Source organism: Salarias fasciatus, chromosome 15 (assembly GCF_902148845.1).
Source record: "Salarias fasciatus chromosome 15, fSalaFa1.1, whole genome shotgun sequence".
In the NCBI taxonomy this organism is placed as follows: Eukaryota; Metazoa; Chordata; class Actinopteri; order Blenniiformes; family Blenniidae; genus Salarias; species Salarias fasciatus.
The window spans coordinates 5,256,155-5,275,437 of NC_043759.1; the positions used below are offsets into that span (position 1 = coordinate 5,256,155).

A 19,283-nucleotide genomic window follows, 5' to 3' on the forward strand; every position below is an offset into this window, starting at 1 on the left:
GAAATCACATTTTCAAAACTCTAAGATCTTTTGGCTCAGCAGTCTCACAGCTCAGCTCAACGCTATAGTTCACTTTCTGAAGCTCATCTCTCTCCCAGAACTGTTCACTCATGTTTCAAAGCTACATTTCTTTCCCATATAAACAGTCAAGCATCTCCAAAATGTAAAGATCCTTCTCAACAGCATTGGCTCATTTTTTCAAACAGACCAGACGTTCTCAGTTCTCTTGGTTCTCTTGTCAAAAACAGCCTGGACAGTTCAGCAGAACCACATGGTTCACCTGTCAAAGACCAGACCTCTTCAGAACAGTTCACTCAGGTGGAAAAACTACATTTGTTTCTCAAACAAATGATCAAAGTTTTCAAAAAGCTTCGTCTCTTTGTCATCGTAAGTCACTGACAGTCAGAATGTAGAGATGTTTTGTCTTTAAGGCAGAGGAACATTGAAATATCCCTCATCTACCTTTCAGTCTGAGCCCAGTCCTTCATTCACAATCATTACTGTGAAAGTTTTTTGTTTTTCACAGGAAGAAGAACCTTCAATTTATGACTCACACTTTGCTCTCATACTTCCAAGGAAATAATTATTTTATTTACACACAAAGTAACTTCATCCATCAGAGTTCAACATACTGTAATACACACACAAAGGAACAAAGAAATAAACAAAAAGGAAAACTGTATGAAGTCCACAGTGCTGTAAATAAAGCTGGAGTTTAACAGCTCACTGCTTCACTGGTTACCCCCCTGACTGTCCTACTCACCCCCTGACCGTCCTCCTCACCCCCTGACTGTCCTCCTCACCTTCATGTAAACAGATCCACGTCTGATCTTCACAGTACTGCAGTTTGTTCTTGACAGACTTTGACAGTTGATCAGACTATTGATCACTGATACAATGAAATGCTGCTCATATGTTTTGGAGAGAACAACCATGAGACTGAGAATCTATCAATCAGTTGAGATCAACATGATCTATTCACTTGGAAATTGTGTTAAATGGAGCATGACTGTGCTTCATAAGTTGCAAAGATGCTCTGAGACACTGAGACATGGCCAAAGCTATTTACAATGTGGTGAAATGAAGGGAAACACTGTTCTGTTGTGAGCAGTTACAGAGTAGTTTGGAGGTTTGTCCATGTTGTTTTGAGAATGTCATTTCTGTTTCAAGAAATGAGCCAAAGCAACGGAGAAAAACTGTAATCCCGTTTAGATGAGACTGACCACACTGATCCTTGGTCTCCATTTCTTCTTCAGAAAGTTGGAGCTCCGTGGAAGTGAAAGAAGAACTGGGGTTCTTCTTCTCTCTAATTTGATCTTTGATCTTTCAGAGAGCTCAACTGATGTGAAGACCAAACAGAAGCAGAGCCCAGTGGAGGACATGTCAACAGCCAAGGTTACTGGACAGAAAGTCAACAAGTCCAGAGTCTGCAGAGTTGCTGAGAGTTTGGAGCTCCAGCTGGGAGATCAGTGACAGCTGGATCCAGGAGAGATCAGCCTGCTTTGAAAGCTGAAGGTCAACATGGAGCGTGTCAGAGGTTCACAGTCAGTGATCCACTGCAGCAGCTTTCTTCTTCTAGCAAGCTTTGAAATGTGGAGCTGCACACGACTCTGCCACAGTCACAGGACTAAAGACCAGAGAGGAAGCTCCGGTCCTCATTGAGATCCTCTGTGGATCACTCTCAGACCAGCCTGATGTCTGACCTCTATGTCAACACAACTGTACTGAAACACACTTAAACATGGATTCTGACCTCAGAGTCTTCAGACGGCAGAGTGGACTCTGCAGAAAACCACACAGCTGAGAAACTCCTGAATCATGAAGATCATCGTTCCAGCTCAGGTCCAGATGTTCCAGATGTTTCTGAAGGGAGGGGTTGGACTTCATAGCTGAGGCCACAGAAGAACAGCTGATCTCTGACAAACTGCAGCTCTCCAACCTGAATAAAGAGAGAAAGAAGTGAGATTAGAGGACAGAGTCTGATGTTGAAGTGACTGAGAGCTGAAGAAGGTTCAGACTGGAAGAGTTTAGAAATGTAAAGTCCAAACAGCTGAAGCCTCCAGGAGGAGAGGAGCTCTCATCAACATGCTGCAGAGCTCCTTCTCTCCACTCTCCCTCATCACTGTGTGGAATTTGTTATCATATTATCATCAAATCAAATCAGACTTCATTTGTCGAGCACTTTTTCATATTTATAAAAACAACGCAAAGTGCTGAAGAGAAAAAATGATCATAAAATCAAAAGAATAAAAACCTCACCATCAATAAATATACACCACACACACACACACACACACACACACACACACACACACACACACACACACACACACACACACACACACACACACACACACACACACACACACACACACACACACACACACACACACACACACACACACACTGAATTATTTGCACACAGCAGAGGAGACATGGCATGGCACTAAGCATCATGGGAAAACACTGCCAGTGGGGCCGTTCACAGCAGGAGAAGGCGAAGGTCATTAATACTGGGGCTCCAGTGCTCGACCCCAGACCCCGCCAGACCAAGGGGAACCTGCACACCGAGGTGTGGAGACCCCCAGGCCAGCCAGGACCAGAGGACTCGAGCACAGTGACCCCAGCAGAGGACCAGGACCAACTCCCGGTGTGAAGAACCCCCCCTGAGGAAACACTGGAGCTAAAACAGCTAAAGACATAAAAAGACATAATACAAAGTTAATAGTAAGAGAAGATTATAGAGTATTAAATAAAATAAGTGTAAGAGCCACTGTAACATATTCAGTTCGGTGCTTGTTGCATCGTTTAGGTATTGGATTGATCTTACAGTTTAAATGAACATGCAAGTGTGGAGGCAATATTTTATGTTAATCTGGTGTCCTGCCTCTAGCAATCAGCTTGATTTTCCACAGGTTGCTGCTGCCTGCGAGGCCCGCAGAGGGGCAGGCTGAAAGCTTATTTGTTAAGGTGCTGGATTGGAGGAGGAGGTCAGTTGAAAAAAGTTTTTGACCGTGCAGCACAAGCGTGGAAAGAGAGCTTACCTTAAGGTGATTGTGGATTCAGACAAGGGAATATTTTGGATCTGGTAGTGGACCAGAAACATTTTGATTTTTTGTAAAGCCTTAAGTTGTTCGTTTTTGTTCTGAATAAATCTTCTATTAGGCTCAATCTTCTCATCTGGATTTTTGGAAGCATGCGTCTAAAAACACGACCCCCTCCCTCTATGTGGCCGTAAACAAGATTCTGGAAACCTTAGAGAACGGCCACAACATTCGTCAAAAACTTTCAACGTGGAGGAACTGCTGGAGAGTAAAGCTGCAACTGGACCTGACTAATTGATGGGATTACCTGACTGCGTGTGTGGGCGTTCCGGTGCCACTGCAGAAGGAAAGAAGGACTTGGATTGAAGCAACAAAAGTACGTCAGCTGTAAGGTAAAGTCACGCTGCCAACTATTGGAGTAGCTCGGCAGGTTGCTGTTTAAGATCCGGACATTATCCCCGCGCGTTGTTTACAGAAAGTGGTGTCATGGAGGATGATATGGAGAAAGCCGTTGTTACGGTCAAACACAAAGAAGCGTCTGCAGCTGAGAAACTACAGCAGTTTATCAATGCTAGGAGAGGAAAATTAAGGATGCTGACTGCAAAATCAAATGAGATGGAAAAGTTAATGAACAATGCTTCTAACTTGGAAGGAGTGAAGTCAAGGATGACAGTTTTCAAGGCAACCTTGGAAGATTTCAAAGAATGTAACACCACGGTTTTGATGTATCTTCATGAAGATGAGCATGCAGCAGACCAAGATGGATGGTTTAAGCCAAAATTGGATGCATTTGAAAGCTTTATGAGGAAAGCTTACACATGGATTAAGGACACTGAAAGTGGTGAAGAAGCTCTACCAGTGTGTGATGATGAGGTAACTCCCATGGACAGCGTGTCAATGGTAACTCAATCTAGTAAACGTAGTGGATCCAGCAGCAGCCGCAGCGGAACGTCGTCTACATCATCTGCACGCCGTAGACAGGAGGCAAAGCTAACAGCTCTGGAGGCCAAGGCAGCTGCGTTCGAACAAAAACATGCTTTGGAGTTGAAAGAGGCGCAACTTAAAGCAGAGAAAGAGCAACTGGATGTGAAGACAGCTATGGCAGTGGCAAAGGCTAAAGTAAAAGTCTATGAAGACCAAGTGGCCCAGGAAAACAGGCGATGCAATGGATGAGTATGTGGATGCTGCAGCTAAGGCAAAGACCTCAGCAGAGGTTGAAAGACGTGAAGATGGAGGACGTCACCCTGGCAACCTCTATGAGCAACGCCGTGCCACATACAGGATGGGGCCATCACCAGGAGCCAGGAGTAAAGTAATACAAGCTGAAAGTTCTCAAGCGGCTGCTAGTGGGGTCTCACAAAATCAAAGCAACATCACAAATGATGTCTACAAAGTAATGAAACAGCAGACTGACATCACAGAAATGCTAGTTAAGCAGCAACAGTTGGCTCGCCTACTGAAGAGAGACATACCTGTGTTCTGTGGCGATCCCCTCGACTTCAGGTCATTTATTAAAGCATTTGAGCATGCCGTGGACTCTAGGACTGACAACAGTGCTGACAAGCTGTACTTCTTGGAACAGTATACGAGAGGTGAACCACGTGATCTTGTGAAAAGCTGCCAGCATATGCCCACAAGTCGTGGTTACCAGAATGCTCGACATCTGTTGGAAGATCGATATGGCAACCCACTGAAGATTGCAGCTGCTCTTCTGGAAAGGATGTTCAAGTGGCCACAAATTAAACCAGAAGATGCTTCTGCCCTCAACAACTTTGCACTCTTCCTGTTAAGTTGCCGCAATGCCCTTGAAGATGTAGACTACATGGAGGAGTTGGATAGCCCAACTAATATGAGAGTTATCATCTCCAAGTTGCCTTATAAGTTAAGAGAAAGATGGAGAACATTAGCCTTTGAGATCCAAGAGGAGCGCCAAAGAAGAGTCAGGTTCACAGATCTAGCTTCCTTTGTTGACAGGCAGGCCAAGATCGTTACAGACCCCATGTTTGGAGATTTACGAGGACCCACTACAGAGAAGAAGGAAAAGAAGGCATCAGTGCTGGACTTCAAAGTAAAGAAAGAAAGAGTTAAAAGTAGCAGCTTTGTGACTGATGTAACTACAACAAAGGATGAAGCAATCTACAAATCAAAGACAAAGACCAATGACACATCAAGTCAAGTTTCCTTCTCAAAGCCCTGTCTGTTCTGCCAAGGCAACCATACACTTGTGGAGTGTCATCACATCACCAAAAAACCACACAAAGACAAGTTGGAATTCATAAGGAAGGCTGGCCTCTGCTTTGGATGCCTAGTTAAAGGCCACATGAGTAAAGACTGTAAAAGAAGAATGTCATGCAAAGTGTGTTCAGAAAAACATCCAGTCATGTTGCACATTCCAAGAAAAGATGGTGCTCACAGCCAACCAAACACAGAAATCCAAGATGAAGCTGATATGGAGCAAACTGTGGTTTCCAGCGCCCTCGTCAGCCTAAACCAAGAGAAAACCACCTCTGACGGGGCCGGAGATAAAGGTGTTCTTGCCATTCTTCCTGTCCTTGTGAAGGCAAAAAAGGACAGCAAAGTCATAGAAACCTATGCCTTCATAGACCCTGGGAGCTCAGCAACGTTTTGCACAGACTCACTGGCAAGGCAATTAAACCTGCAAGGAAAAGGAACCGAGCTCATCCTGACTACAATGAGCTCGAGTAAGCCAGTTAAAAGTTGCCTTCTTAGAGACTTGGAGATCAGCGGGATTGAGGAAAACAGCTTCATAGACTTGCCTAAAGTGTTCACACAACAAAACATCCCAGTTACAAAGGAACACATTCCAAAGCAAAGCGACATCCAAAAATGGTCATATCTTCAGGAGGTGAAGCTGCCAGAGATCAACACAGACATTGGACTCCTTATTGGAAATAATGTACACAAAGCCTTTGAACCATGGAAAGTAATTCACAGCCAAGGTAATGGACCTTATGCAGTGAAGACGATTCTCGGCTGGACAGTTAACGGTCCACTCAGAGAAACTGGAGCAGATGACGGTGAGCAACAACAAGTCACAGTCAACAGGATTTCAATGGAGTCGGTGGAAAAACTGCTCATGCAACAATACCAAGCGGATTTTCCTGAACAACACCACAGTGACAAGACAGAAATGTCACAAGAAGACCAGCGTTTCATCACCTCTGTAATGAGGTCAGTCAGTCATGCCGACGGACACTATTACATCAACCTTCCAATTAAGAAATCGTCATTAAACATGCCAAACAACAGAAGTGCTGCAGTGCAGCGAGCAGTAAATCTCAAAAAGAAACTCTGCAAAAACCCTACACTTCATCAGGAGTACACAGACTGCATCAATGCGCTGTTAACAAAAGGATATGCGGTGCAGGTACCAGACGCCACACTCGGACGCCAAGATGGGAGAGTGTGGTACATCCCACATCACGGGGTGTACCACCCACAAAAAAAGACTCTGCGTGTTGTGTTTGACTGCACAGCCAGCTTCCAAGGAACTTCGCTCAACACAGAACTGCTCCAGGGTCCAGACCTGACGAACTCTCTCCTTGGAGTACTGACACGGTTTAGGCAGGACTATGTTGCCATGATGGTGTTGGGGACGCACTGATGGACAGACCCAGCTAAGGCATGACCCGGAGTCATGTTGTCTGCGAATACTGTCCCCCGTCATGAAGGAGACATGACCCCCGCTGTGGTGGAGACGCAGCAGACTTTGAAGCTCTCTAGAACAAAGAGAGAAACTTCTTCCTCTCAGCAGGAGGCCACAGCCATCTTGTTCCCCAGAACCTGAGATGGCTGCCCATGTCCTCCACCATGTGCTCAGAACAAAGAAACCTCATGTAATGGCCGCTTATCTGTCCTCACAGAACAAAGAAGCCAGATAAGGGTGCAATACCACTGCCAACCTCACGAGGGCGCTCGTGAGGCTCCTCCCCAGAGCAGCGGAGGGAGGACTCAGATCGCCTTCTGATTGGCTGAGCGACCGCCACTCAAAAGTGGAGATCCCGCCCTCCATCTTCAGAGTTAAAAAAGGAATTTTATCCAGGAAGGACGCACAGCCGTCTCTCCAACGGATTATACCCGGTACCGAACAGACCCGCTGGCCGGGACTTTTGGGACCAGCTTTTCTTCACCGGTGAAGCCCCTTTTCCCAGCGGAGCAGAACGGCAGGGACTCCCCTGGAGCGGACCGAAGACACCAGCCGGACCCCACCACCACGGCTCAGAGCTCCTCCGTTCTCCTCCCCCTGCAGCCGACCAAGAACCAACTGAGGACCCGGACAGAGGAACCGGGACCTCTTCCTCCACGTGGACCTCTCCAAGAGCCCGAGGTTCTGTTGGACGCAACAGAACCCGATCGAGATCAGAGCGACGGCTTTGATCTCCCCACCGAACACCTCATCAGCCACAGGACCCACAGCGGCGGAGAGCCGCTCGTTAAAGCCCCACCACACAAGGTTTGAGACCTGGGCTTTAGGCAGCTTAGTTAGTGGTGATGATTCAATGCTTGTGTGTTTTTATTGTGAACCAGGACTGAAGCCGTTCATGATATATGCATTGTTGTTTCCTTTGTTTCCTTTCTTCATCTTGCTCCGTCTCTCTCTCTCCTCGTGCGCCCCCGTGCGCACGTTCACGAGCACGCGCTTCCTCCCCACAACCCGCAAGATGCCGGCTAGCCCTGCATCTGTGCGTGTGAGGTAGGAAGACAGGCTCATCTTCCTCCGCCTTTCCTCTTTACTAACCCGAGAGTAGGGAATTGAACAGCGCGGTAGACCTCGAGTCGAGAGCACGCACGCGCGCCGCTCGCCCGCTCGCTCGCTCTCTCTCACTCTCTCACTCCGCCCCTCCCCGCTACCCCTCCCGTGGTAGCCGGACAGGGACCGTCGCTCCGCTCTCACTCAGTTCGCGGAGCCCAGACCCGGGACCCAGAGAGACTCCCCCGCTCTCTCCCCCTCTCTCCCTCTCTCTCTCATCTACGCAAGCGTGGATCGCGGGGTCCACAGATTCGCCGCCCTTCGAGCGTTCCCTCAGCCTCTCTCTCTCTCTCTCTATCGCGCATGCGGACACCCACGTGCTGACTCCTCAGCGATCCGGACATTCACGAATACCCAAGCGTGACCCGAGTCACGCCTACTTCGTGAGTGACTCAAGATCGACTCCTGTCGCTTCGGGTGGCCGCTCCGCCACACACACACACCCACGCTCACGCCCACAATCACACACACCTCCTCTTCCTCCAGGAAGAAGGACCACACAGCTGACCCCATCGGGCCACGCTCCGAACGGGTTAACGCCCTTTCCTGTGCGTCTCCGGACGCTCACACACACACACACACACACACACACACACACACACACACACACACACACACACACACACACGACTTGCAAGTTTGAATGTTTTGTTTTGTTGATCATGTGTTAATTAGTAATAGACATTGTTAATAAACGCTCATTAACTGAACTGAACATTCATGCTTCTTGTTTTGGTGGCCTTGTGACAAATGCCCATGGTTGGACAGTCTATGCTCGATCTCACACCTTCTCTGATAATTTAACGGTTGTTTATTCAAAGATTAACTACCAGCTTAAATTATCTTTCCATCTTTGAGACTGAAAATTGGTAATGAATGTTCCTCTGACGAGGTGGTGCCCCGGAATTATCAATTAAATAACCCACCGGTTTATTTAATGCATAATTCACAACTTCATTCAGCTCATTTTCTGTAATTTACCCATTTCCAGTAATTGGTAATTTGTGGCATTATTGATTAATTAATAGCACCTTGTTAATCAATAAGTTAATGGTTCAATCACTCTGTGGTCTACTCCATTCCCAAATAACTGATTATTTAGCATTTTTAATGAATAAATAACCATTTATTCTGATTAATAATAATTGATGTTGGGTTAGATTACTTGGTGCTTCACCTTAAACAGTTTATTACGCCGTAATTGATTGTTATTGGTGATCCAATGTTAATGACCTGCAATTATTAATTGGTAAATCAAAATTTACCCAAATTAATAAGTAACTAAATTCCTTAAAGTAATCAATTACTCTCAGTAATCAATACTTTAGTAATTTATTCCCAATTACCAATCGTAAACCCCAACATATTGGTGCCCCGCGTGAGGCTGTTTTAAACCAGGCTTTGTCACAAAACTCCAAAACCTGAATTGTTCCTTTGTTGTTTTTCGTTGCTGTTAACTTTATTCTGGCAGATTTTGGTTTTTCAGAGAACGTGTTACAACATTGCCGAACAAAGTCAGTTGTGGTTGTGAAGTGGTATAGAGAGTGGTTTTTCTTGTTAAATTTGCATCGCATGCATTTTTAACTCTTCTTGGAAAGCAACAGTCAAGTTATTGCTCACCAGGTTTTGTTAGACTCGTCTTACTAACCTGATTAGGCTGCAATCGAGCAATTAACATAACCTCATAGGTTTGTAAGTCACAGGTGCGGCTCACCTGTGCACTTTAACACGTGTTCACAAGCAAGCTCATCTGATATTGAGTGTAAGCCTCTATTATCATGGATAATCAGAGCATTCAGACATCAGAAGCAGCAGAGGCGCTGCGGACGCCTCCAGAGCCAGCCCTGCATGGCACAGCAGCGGCCGTGCTCTCATGCCTCTCCGTGCCAGAGAGAAGACGCTTCAATGACTTCAGCATTGAAGAGTGCGACGCAGAAATCCGGAGACTGGCTGACAAGCTCACCCAGCCGGACGGCATCCAGCCGAGCGTCATTACAAGCACTTTAAACGAACTTACGTTGCTCTGCCAGCGTAAAGCCGAGCTCCAAGCTCAGAAAGCCCAAGTGCATCTTTCTCAGCTGCAACGTCAAAACGATCAGCTGACCTGTGACGTCACGGACCCACAGGACCTGGCCCGGCCAGGCCAGAACCATCTTGTGGAGCTCCCAGAGTCACATAGCCCTCCTCCACCACCAGAGGAGAAATATACCGCAGGTTCTTCAGAAACATCACCCGAGGTCGTCGACCTCCCATCCGCTGACAGGACCGGGGACCCGGTCCAGCCACAGCTCAGCGCTCCTCGGGAGGGAGGAGCAGACCTGCGATGTGATCTTCAACCTGTCCAGTCAGATGGACAGCCCGACCCCAACCGGGGTCATCTTGAAGCAACCCGATCAGGGAGGCTCGACATCATCTGCCAGCCGAGTGTCATAGCATGGATGCAGACCGCATATTACCATGAGGTAAGTGATCCTGCTCCACATCACCATCATGCTTCCTTCCCCGCTTCTTACACTGAGGTCTCTCAGCTTCCACCTCCAGCCGGTCCCCTTCCATCTGGGTCCCGCCACTTCGACGTGCATCTTGGCGTTCCCGCCACTCCTTCACTGCAGGCCCCCCGCGGTGCCAGCAGCTTTGGACCCCCGGCTACTGTGGAGACCATCCACCCCAGTAGCCTCCACTTTCACCGGCCTAGAGATCCTCGGTTGTATCCGCACCGAGATCGGTCAGACCCAGCAGACTCTGACAGCTTCAACTCTCCCAGGGGGCGTGGTCCGAGCACCCGCCAGTCAGGATCCCTGGTGAGAGACATTGATCGCTTCGACCCCAGTAGCTCGGAGGTTAGTATAGAGGACTACCTCCGAGAGGTCGAGCGGTTCCTCCTGGACTCTCCCTCCCCTTCCACTCATGAAAAGCCGAAGCTTTTTGATCCTTCGATGTCGGCTCTTCCTATCATTGTGAAGCAGAATTCACCAAGCGTTGGATTGTTCACCCACTAATAGGGAACGCGAGCTGGGTTTAGACCGTCGTGAGACAGGTTAGTTTTACCCTACTGATGATGTGTTGTTGCAATGTGTTGAAGCTGAAGCTTTTCTGGAAGAAAAAGTCCAGAAGCATCCATGTGTGCATGGAATCACTTCCACCCTCCATCAGAGACCAACACCCTGACCTCCATCAGGCGCTCAGTGAAGTGTACCATGACCCCGCCTCCGCGATACTTGGTCACCGCGTGATCTCCCATGAGAAGTCTGAACCTCCAGGGGAGGATTACAGACGCCAGAGAGATAGCCGCACAGAACCAGAGCTGGAGGATGATCATGAACCCTGGTCCATGTTTGTTAATCACCCACACGGCTGTGTGAGGTTCAATGTCGCTCTGTTTTCCAGGACCGCCGGACACGCCATGACAGAACTCCGCAGACGTGCACAGTTGGTGTGGGAGCAGCGTCAACGCCATACAGGCACGAAGCCTGTAGGTGGCGCCAGAGTCCATGGAATCCAGGTGACAGGCAGCACAAACCAGCGATCTGAAGGTCATGAGTTCCCTCCCTCTAAAGCGGTTGGCATAGAAGGGTCTAATACACGCCCACTGCCTCGACAGCAGGGTGAACAACCAGGTCACATAGGTATGAAACCGGGTCTACAGAAACCTCAACACAAAGGGGGGTCAGACCCAAACCACACATGGAGAGGTGAGTCTGAAAAGAACCAAGGGCTCCCCCTAGGGGACGACCTGAGAATAGAGCTGCAGCAGTGGATGAAAACCTGCACTCAAGCAGCCATACAGGGCCTGGACCTGACCTCCCGGAGGGGGGGTGCAGGACCACCAGCCCCTCCTCGCCTGACTAGGCCGAGACTCCCTCCCCGCCGCTCACAGGGCTCCCCCTGTGGGTTGGGGAAGGGAGTTCGGTAAGCCAAAGAGGGGGGCCGAGACCACCGATCTCCAGCCCTCAGACTTACCGTTCCTGACTTTCCTGAGCCGTTTTGAGCGCAAAGATCATCTCAAGCGCATTTACACCACCGCAGTGGTAGAGGTGTGTGTCATCACTCTTGCCCTGCTTCATTCTGGGTCTGAAACAACTTCCATGTGTTCAGTGACTTTCGCAGTGGCCTGGAGAACCCTGCTCTCTCTTGGTAAACCATCTCATGCGGCAGCCTGCAGTGTTAGCATCACCAGCTACACTCAGGATTCTTCACCCACAACACCATCGGTCTGGGTGAACATCACGTTCCAAGAGACATCATTGGTGCATCCCACCGACGTCACCACACTGAACACAGAACCACGAGTCATCGGCCACGACCTCCTCGATCGACCAGCGCCGCTGATCGATCACCATCTGGGGCACCCGCGAGCCCAAATCAGCGATCCGATTCCATCTGGTCCAGAAATGGACCAGGCCGCTTCCAACAGCAGAGTCGCTGTCACCGAGTCCCGAGGTCCGGCACCGATGCTCATGCCGCTCCCAGAATCCAGCTTGCAGACACCGCTGACCACACCTCCTTTCGGTCACCAGCCACCACATGCTGAGACCCAAAACCGCTTTCAGGATCACCCGTCTCGTTTATGCTCACTAAAACCCGTGAGCTCTCCTTTGTACAGCCTCCACGCCGTGGTAGGAGTACATTTAAGTGGAACTTCGGTTCCTGAGACACTCTTGGACCTCTGGTCCAAGAAATCCACCATCGACGTGGACCTGCTGAAGCTTTCGTGCTTGCACGATGCACCTCCCAAGCAGGTGCAACACAGTCACCACCGACTCTCAGCAGGCTCCACCCAGACCTCCATTAAGGCCATCGGCATATGCGTTCTGTCCGTGCGCGCCGGACAGAAAGAAACCATGCACCATATGAGCATAATTTATGGTCTGTGTCCCCCTGGTCTCACCAGGGTGGACCTCCTTCTCAGGCCTGGGACCCAACTGCACGCTGTGAACCAAGATCTGTGGTCGCCACCGAGCACTGACCCGCAGCCGCTGACGGCGGAGCCAGAAGAGCTGGCATCTGGCCAAACCAGCCCGCAGGCGCGTCATGTGGCCCGCGACACAGAAGTCACAGCCCCGGCACGACCAGCAGGGGTCCCCATTCACCTGACACTCCCTCAGGGGCAGAAAATGCCTGATCCACAGGCCCTTCTCCAATCATTGCCCCGCTTTCGTCACCTTCATCTAACGATCTGTGGCACACCTCTTCTTGAGCTGAACCGTCGTTCAGCCTACCTGCTAGTCCAGAATCCAACACAGATTGTGATTCAAGTGACTGCACGGCAACCACCGAGGGTGCCAACCGACAGTTCGTTCCACCATTTTGAGCCACGGGTCCCAGCCATCGGTGACCAATCCCCGTCCTTAAACAGGGACGGCGTGCTCAGTGACGCTTCTTTTACAGTACCGACCAGGGTGATCACAGTTAGCCGCCATAACGCCGTCGAGCAGGAGGCAGTTTGTGATGCAACCCCGGGTACGACAGGTGACATGGTTGTGTACACCCTGGCATTCCAGCCAGGAGACACAAGTACACCCGGTGAACCGGTTGAGCATGCACTCGGAAAGCCTTGCTCCGGTTCCCAGCCAGCGATCGAGCGACAGCTTGCAGAAGCGGATGTTCTCGCAGCTCGGAACCGGAGAAACGGGCTCAGAGGTGCTTTCCATGATCTTCAAGCGACCCTCGCCCGGGACTCGCATAACGGTGGGGTCACCGACCTCCACCCTGTGCCTGTTCCCACTGACCCCGGTCCGCCACCGTCCTTTGCATGGCAGTGCAGAGTTCGGTCGGCTGCCTACGAGTCAGCGCAGAGGATCCTTGACCGATCGCCGGAGGAGAACCTCAACCAAGAGTGCAGCTCAACCTACAATTCACCAATCTGGCCAGCGTTAAAACCCAAGGGTAAATGGCGGCCCACCATGGCGGTGGACCCCGCTGACCAGTACAGACTCGGCTTTTCCTTCGGCAACCTCCAGCACGCCTGGAACCGGTGCCCATTCGGCTACTTGAACCCACCATCGGAGTTCACCATCTTTCCCCATAAAGCCATGAGCGACGCTGCCGTCGGCAGCAGCCTCATCTCTGTGGGTGACTTCCTCATGAGGAGCCACTCCTCTGAGGACCATTCAGCCGAAACCGAACACGTCTTGAGCCAGCTCCTGGCTCACTTTTCGAACAGCCGTATTGCCTCAGGAATGATGGCACTTCAAGGCTATGACACCGAGGTCGAGTACGCTCAGAACCAGAAAGTGGCCGCAGGCCGAAGCCTGGTTGAGCGTCAGCATTGTGACTGTACAGAACAGTCTAACATCAAACCTCTCCTTGTCACGACTCAGACCCTTTTTTTCCCTCATCATCGCCATGATGAGGACGTCTGTCAGGGTCTTCCCCGAGTCTATGTCAACGGCTGCTCATTCCACCATGACAGCCAGCTTAGGGCCGGTGTGGGTATTGTTTGGATTGGTCAAAACGGTGACCTGCCAAGTCATTTCCAGCTGAGCCCCAAGACCAATCAGTGCGCTGAAACTGCAGCGGCGCCTACAGCACTGCAGCAGGCAGCGAAACTGTCCACCAAACAACTGGTGTTTTGTTCCACCTTGAACTATGCCCGCCATAGTTCCACCTCGCACCTCCCTACCGGGACGGCGAACGGCATGAGAAATGCCTGGAACAAAGACGTCAAACAGTCAAAACTGTTTTCAACATGCAATCAGCTTGTGATCGACAAAGGAATGGTAGTGGACCCTGAGAGGGTCAAAGGTCATTCCCATGTCACAGGTCCGGACAAAGCTGGAGATGATGAGGCAGAACACCTAGCCAAGCTGGGAGTAAAACAGGGAACACGCTGGGAATTCCAGCATGAGTGGCTCCCTGCTCCCTGCTCCGCAGTCGTGTGTGGTCAACGCCGTCACCCGCCGTCAGGCCAGGGTAACACCAGGGGGCGCCAACGCGCAGACCCTCCACCTGGGACGGAACCCGGGTGACGACGACCTGATCACGACGCAGGAGCGGGACCCTGTGCTGGAACTCCTCCGACGGCGTCTGGAGGACACATCTACGGATGGAGTCCCACACGTCCCGCCGGATGGGCCAAGTCAACTACAGACCTTCACCCGTGATCTGTCACACCTGACACGGGAGGGGGGCCTGTTAGTTCACACCAACGGCCAGGGACCCGCCCAGCGGGCGGTCCAAACCAATCACCGAGGTGCCATGTTAGCTCACGCACATGGCTCCCCGGTGGGAAGCCGCCATGGCTCCCGCACAACCCTCCAAACTCCCCAGCAGGTGGCATACCGGCCCACAATGACCCACAACATCGAGCTTTACGCCCAAAGCCGCCTCATCCGATGTCAATTTCAACCCTCGCGACCACTGAACCGAGCTCCACTCCTAAGGAGGGGGGTTATCTTCCGGTGGTCTCATCCGCAAGTTGACTGGATCGGGCCCGGCCCCAGATCCTCCAGAGGTAACAACTACCTCCTCACCGTCACTTGCTCCTCCACCAAGCGGGTTGAAGGCCTTCCAGCGCCCAGTGATGCAACCATCACAACCGCGGCCCTGTTCCTGAACCACCGGTTCAGATGCTGGGGCCTCCTTCCGTCTGGGAACACAGACAGAGGCACACATTCCGCGTCACAGGTTATGACACCCCGATACGACATCTGGGGGGTGGAAGTAAGCTTCCACCTGTCATACCACACTCAGTCATCTCGTCAGGTTGAAAGAACCAACCCAACCATTACCAGCAGACCCAGAGAGCATGCTGGTAGAAGTGGTAAAGACCAGGACGTGAAACTCCCCCTGGTGCTGATGACCAACCGGTCTACACCGCACCACTCCACCGGAGTCACTCCCCTCGAACTGATGACTGACACAGAAATGACATCTCCCTTGCGCATCCTGCACCACCCTGAAGGTGTCAGTGTGGCCACCGCCCACATTGCACATCAAAACGCGGCCAACCTGCATAAACACACCCGAACCACCTTCTCATGGGCCCAAGGAGACTTGGAGGCCAGCGTTCCAGGGGCGAAGGCCAACTTGGATCGTGCGGCACCCCGCAGAGAGCACCTGGTGGCCGGCCAAGTGTTTTACGTCAGACAGGCCCAGCAAGCAGGAACCTCCAGAATGTTCCACCTCGGGTGGTCAGGACCATTTGAGACCGTGTGGCAACTGTCGCCAGCGGCTGACTGGATCAGAATCCTGAAGCCCAGACAGCCCCCAGGATACAAATGGGTCCACACAAACCAGATCAAACTCGTCAAACCATTCACTCCTCAGGTACCGGAGGTCAGCTCCCCGCCTGGCGAGGGGGGAGGACCTCTAACCCGGGTAGAGTAATGAGGTCACTAGCAGGGTCCAGTAGACTGCCATGTTCAACTAACATCATGCATGCCCGAGTCCTGCCCACGTCATCCACCTGACCTAGTGACTAATGATGAGGTTCGAGTAACCGTTCAGGGTCCATAGTCGCTGTAAACTTACACTTTGCTTCAATAACACCTTGCATGCCTGAAAGACTGTGAAGTACCGTTAAGAACAACCTGCGTGAGTAGTCAGAAATCAGAAGCTTCCCCCGTTAGCAGCCTCAGTATAGGTGAAACACCACCGTACTTAGCATACTAACCCCGGGTGAGCAGATTTCCAGAACTAACACTGCCACGGTTATACAACGTTCACAGGTGCCTCTGACAGAGTCTCGGCAGTGCTATCCCGTTCTCTGTTAGCCAACAGAGCCAAGAGTTGGGTTTTACCAAAAAAAAAAAAAACCCTAATTAGCATAAAGCAGAAAGTGTAATGCCTAAGTCCGTACTGAATGTTGGGTTTGGGAGGGTGACACACGCAGACACTTCCAAACACACCACCAACACTCACTCACCATCACGGCCGTGGTTCCCGCACCACGTATACTATCCAAATTTACAGACCAGACTGTAGCCCTGATTCTGATACCACCGTGCGTCGTAAGGCAATGCGCATACCACCCGAGGGTTATTCCTACTCCCCCCGGGGGGGGGGGGGGGGGCGGAAATAACCTACTAACCTTGGTCTAACAACCAGCTTCCTTTCTTGCTCTTTTCTTTGCTCTACACCTTCACTCTTCCATTTTGAACATGTGATCCAACTGTCTGAAATGAAGCGAGTATGTGTATGTAGCCAGTTAGAACAAGAACTGAGAGCCCTGCCCAGGTTCCCCTCTGCCTTACCGCCCAGGTGCTCACCTCTCAACCTTGAACTGTTTGAACTCTGGACTGTTTATGGACATTATGCTTCACAGGATCTGTGGATTATTCGTCCCGTACGTTGCTCCAAAGACTGTGAACTGAATCCCACTCTTCGGACCAAAGGGGGGATGTTGGGGACGCACTGATGGACAGACCCAGCTAAGGCATGACCCGGAGTCATGTTGTCTGCGAATACTGTCCCCCGTCATGAAGGAGACATGACCCCCGCTGTGGTGGAGACGCAGCAGACTTTGAAGCTCTCTAGAACAAAGAGAGAAACTTCTTCCTCTCAGCAGGAGGCCACAGCCATCTTGTTCCCCAGAACCTGAGATGGCTGCCCATGTCCTCCACCATGTGCTCAGAACAAAGAAACCTCATGTAATGGCCGCTTATCTGTCCTCACAGAACAAAGAAGCCAGATAAGGGTGCAATACCACTGCCAACCTCACGAGGGCGCTCGTGAGGCTCCTCCCCAGAGCAGCGGAGGGAGGACTCAGATCGCCTTCTGATTGGCTGAGCGACCGCCACTCAAAAGTGGAGATCCCGCCCTCCATCTTCAGAGTTAAAAAAGGAATTTTATCCAGGAAGGACGCACAGCCGTCTCTCCAACGGATTATACCCGGTACCGAACAGACCCGCTGGCCGGGACTTTTGGGACCAGCTTTTCTTCACCGGTGAAGCCCCTTTTCCCAGCGGAGCAGAACGGCAGGGACTCCCCTGGAGCGGACCGAAGACACCAGCCGGACCCCACCACCACGCTCAGAGCTCCTCCGTTCTCCTCCCCCTGCAGCCGACCAAGAACCAACTGAGGACCCGGACAGAGGAACCGGGACCTCTTCCTCCACGTGGACCTCTCCAAGAGCCCGAGGTTCTGTTGGACGCAACAGAACCCGATCGAGATCAGAGCGACGGCTTTGATCTCCCCACCGAACACCTCATCAGCCACAGGACCCACAGCGGCAGAGAGCCGCTCGTTAAAGCCCCACCACACAAGGTTTGAGACCTGGGCTTTAGGCAGCTTAGTTAGTGGTGATGATTCAATGCTTGTGTGTTTTTATTGTGAACCAGGACTGAAGCCGTTCATGATATATGCATTGTTGTTTCCTTTGTTTCCTTTCTTCATCTTGCTCCGTCTCTCTCTCTCCTCGTGCGCCCCCGTGCGCACATTCACGAGCACGCGCTTCCTCCCCACAACCCGCAAGATGCCGGCTAGCCCTGCATCTGTGCGTGTGAGGTAGGAAGACAGGCTCATCTTCCTCCGCCTTTCCTCTTTACTAACCCGAGAGTAGGGAATTGAACAGCGCGGTAGACCTCGAGTCGAGAGCACGCACGCGCGCCGCTCGCCCGCTCGCTCGCTCTCTGTCTCACTCTCTCACTCCGCCCCTCCCCGCTACCCCTCCCGTGGTAGCCGGACAGGGACCGTCGCTCCGCTCTCACTCAGTTCGCGGAGCCCAGACCCGGGACCCAGAGAGACTCCCCCGCTCTCTCCCCCTCTCTCTCTCTTCTACGCAAGCGTGGATCGCGGGGTCCACAGATTCGCCGCCCTTCGAGCGTTCCCTCAGCCTCTCTCTCTCTCTCTCTATCGCGCATGCGGACACCCACGTGCTGACTCCTCAGCGATCCGGACATTCACGAATACCCAAGCGTGACCCGAGTCACGCCTACTTCGTGAGTGACTCAGGATCGACTCCTGTCGCTTCGGGTGGCCGCTCCGCCACACACACACACCCACGCTCACGCCCACAATCACACACACCTCCTCTTCCTCCAGGAAGAAGGACCACACAGCTGACCCCATCGGGCCACGCTCCGAACGGGTTAACGCCCTTTCCTGTGCGTCTCCGGACGCTCACACACACACACACACACACACACACACACACACACACACGACTTGCAAGTTTGAATGTTTTGTTTTGTTGATCATGTGTTAATTAGTAATAGACATTGTTAATAAACGCTCATTAACTGAACTGAACGATTCATGCTTCTTGTTTTGGTGGCCTTGTGACAAATGCCCATGGTTGGACAGTCTATGCTCGATCTCACACCTTCTCTGATAATTTAACGGTTGTTTATTCAAAGATTAACTACCAGCTTAAATTATCTTTCCATCTTTGAGACTGAAAATTGGTAATGAATGTTCCTCTGACGAGGTGGTGCCCCGGAATTATCAATTAAATAACCCACCGGTTTATTTAATGCATAATTCACAACTTCATTCAGCTCATTTTCTGTAATTTACCCATTTCCAGT

The 19,283-nt window shown here is 51.1% G+C and overlaps 2 protein-coding genes and 1 long non-coding RNA gene across 3 annotated transcripts in view; 1 reads left to right on the forward strand and 2 right to left on the reverse strand.

The window, feature by feature from the left end:
- Positions 1-19,283, reverse strand: part of LOC115402059 (NACHT, LRR and PYD domains-containing protein 4C-like) — an 868,403-nt gene that overhangs the window by 797,001 nt on the left and 52,119 nt on the right. The window lies entirely within an intron of this gene.
- The window catches only part of LOC115402062 (NACHT, LRR and PYD domains-containing protein 12-like), a gene marked incomplete at its 5' end in the record, with an annotated part of 58,024 nt that overhangs the window by 11,939 nt on the left and 26,802 nt on the right, over positions 1-19,283 (reverse strand). The window lies entirely within an intron of this gene.
- On the forward strand, positions 3,764-12,342 carry LOC115402087 (uncharacterized). Its single transcript, XR_003933077.1, has 3 exons — positions 3,764-3,917; positions 5,742-5,746; positions 12,333-12,342. It is a non-coding gene; the product is annotated as an uncharacterized LOC115402087 (long non-coding RNA).